The sequence below is a fragment of the Rhipicephalus sanguineus genome, unplaced genomic scaffold (genome assembly GCF_013339695.2).
Source record: "Rhipicephalus sanguineus isolate Rsan-2018 unplaced genomic scaffold, BIME_Rsan_1.4 Seq771, whole genome shotgun sequence".
In the NCBI taxonomy this organism is placed as follows: Eukaryota; Metazoa; Arthropoda; class Arachnida; order Ixodida; family Ixodidae; genus Rhipicephalus; species Rhipicephalus sanguineus.
In genome coordinates, this window is record NW_023615954.1 from 3,121 (window position 1) to 6,240 (window position 3,120).

Consider the following 3,120-nt stretch of genomic DNA (forward strand, 5'->3'; position numbering starts at 1 on the left):
CGGCGTCAATAGATTATAAATTTCGCAGCAATTTGTGACTGTATTCGGTTGAACTGCGCAGTACATGTTCTTAGCGCGTTGTAGAACATGCCGAAAATTTAAATTCGAGGCTGCCTGCCTAAGCAGCGGACGTATTCACCTTTTTGTTGTGTCTCGTCGTGCTTAAAAGTTTTGACGCTGGCTGTGCATATCGCGGGTCGGGGCGTAACGCAGAGCGAACTGTACGTATTCCCTGCAGTTGTAGTGGCTGCATTCGCTATTCTATGCGCAATACGCATTTACGCCGTACCTAAATATTGTCGTTACAACATAGGTGTCGCCCTGTCAACTTCGACGACGCCAGTTTTTTTTGCAGCCAGGTAGGTCGCATTTCGGTGTATAGCCGATATGCGAAAACACCCGGGGGCTTGATAATCGTACGTGGTTCGTGGTTTTGGCAGGAACGGCGCCAGGGAGGTGACATGAGGAGAACGCCCCCCCCCCCCCCCAAAAAAAAAAGCCAGATGTAAAATCACAACGCGTAAATTCCCCGCCTCCCCCTTCAGGAACCCCTTTGTCGTGGGTTCCCCCCTCGCACGCACGCAGAGAAACACACGCACACACACACACACACGCGCGCGCGCACAGACAGACAGACAGACAGACAGACAGACAGACAGACAGACAGGACAGACAGACAGGACAGACAGACAGACAGACAGACAGGACAGACAGACAGACAGACAGACAGACAGACGACAGACAGACAGACAGACAGACAGACAGACAGACAGACAGACAGACAGACAGACAGACAGACAGACAGACAGACAGACAGACAGACAGACAGACAGACAGACAGACAGACAGACAGACAGACAGACAGACAGACGACAGACAGACAGACAGACAGACAGCAGACAGACAGACAGACAGACAGACAGACAGACAGACAGACAGACAGACAGACAGACAGACAGACAGACAGACAGACAGACAGACAGACAGACAGACAGACAGACAGACAGACAGAAGACAGACAGACAGACAGACAGACAGACAGACAGACAGACAGACAGACAGACAGACAGACAGACAGACAGACAGACAGACAGACAGACAGACAGACAGACAGACAGACAGACAGACAGACAGACAGACAGACAGACAGACAGACAGACAGACAGACAGACAGACAGACAGACAGACAGACAGACAGACAGACAGACAGACAGACAGACAGACAGACAGACAGACAGACAGACAGACAGGAAAGACAGACAGACAGACAGACAGACAGACAGACAGACAGACAGACAGACAGACAGACAGACAGACAGACAGACAGACAGACAGACAGACAGCAGACAGACAGACAGAAGACAGACAGACAGACAGGACAGACAGACAGACAGACAGACAGACAGACAGACAGACAGACAGACAGACAGACAGACAGACAGACAGACAGGACAGACAGACAGACAGACAGACAGACAGACAGACAGACAGACAGACAGACAGACAGACAGACAGACAGACAGACAGACAGACAGACAGACAGACAGACAGACAGACAGACAGACAGACAGACAGACAGACAGGACAGACAGACAGACAGGACAGACAGACGACAGAAAGACAGACAGACAGACAGACAGACAGACAGACAGACAGACAGACAGACAGACAGACAGACAGGCAGACAGACAGACAGACAGACAGACAGACAGACAGACAGACAGACAGACAGACAGACAGACAGACAGACAGACAGACAGACAGACAGACAGACAGACAGACAGACAGACAGACAGACAGACAGACAGACAGACAGACAGACGACAGACCGACCGACCGACCGTAATTAGCACGTAAAACCCCATAATTGCAATCATTATCGGCGCAAATGTACGCCTTCGATATCTTGATCCACTTGAGATAAAGTGAATAAATTCTCCCTGTATGCCGTTTTGAGCGAATCGCTTTCTGTGGTTCTAGCGGACCTACAATTAGTCTCCTTGAATGCCATGTACACATACTCCGAGTCGAACGTGTTATCGCGCCAGAGCTTGGGGCATCTATACATCTGCAGAGATGTGGTTGGTCGGTGACGGTGTCATGTCGCGTTCCTTTACCACTATATATATATATATATATATATATATATATATATATATATATATATATATATATATATATATATATATATATATATCCTTACCTTCTTTAGTCCACGCTGTCGAAATCTACCTTTTGCTTGTAGTGGTAATACATTTTATTACTTGAATGCATACCAACCTATTGGGGAATAACTGTCACCTTTTCCATATGTCACTATGCGGCCGCATCTTCTGTGGTAACCTAGTTTGACTCGAAATTGAAGGGCCCATTTTTTTTTTCATTCTTTTTTTCCTGTAGACATGTCACATTACCACGTGAAAGTGGGTTACGCACTGCGTGTGAAGTGACAGCATGCGAGACTCGGCGATCGTACTTTGCATGAGGCGATGTCGTAGCACGAAGAGTTTATCTTCGTTCTGTCCTTTTTTTTTCATCCTTCTTTTTTTGCGGCAATTCGATTCGGTCGAACGTCGCTCTTCTGGCGCCCAGAGTTCAACGCGCTCCCTTAGAGTTTTAAAGCGACATTTTATGCCGATGACGTCACGCATAGTATATACTGCACGGCAGCAGCAAGAGGCTTGACCGCGTGCGAACGAGCGGTCGTAGAATAAAGTTTGACGACGGCACAGGCGGCTCTCTATAGCTCGCCCTGATGCGCAGTTAAGGTCCTTTGATAATAAAAAAAAAATTACAAACTTGTTTTATTCGAGGGACCTTATGTGGCAGTCGCCTCTGCACGTCCCCTTCAGTGGTCCACGCGGTCTGTCTCGCATCATTATGCGCTGCGTATGCGCTCATAGCTTGTATAGTTTTCTGTTGTGGCCAGCTCTAGATGCGTTACGTTGTTTTGTTTTTTATTCACGCTCACAACGACGCGTTTGGACGTCGCCAGCGCCATCAGGCAGCGACGGCTTCCGGGGGTTGTTTGGCTTCACTGCAGCGCTTGGTGTCCCGACAGTCGGCTAGCTGCGGCTGCCGCCACAGAGCAGGATTGCAGGCGCCTGCCCACTCGTCGCA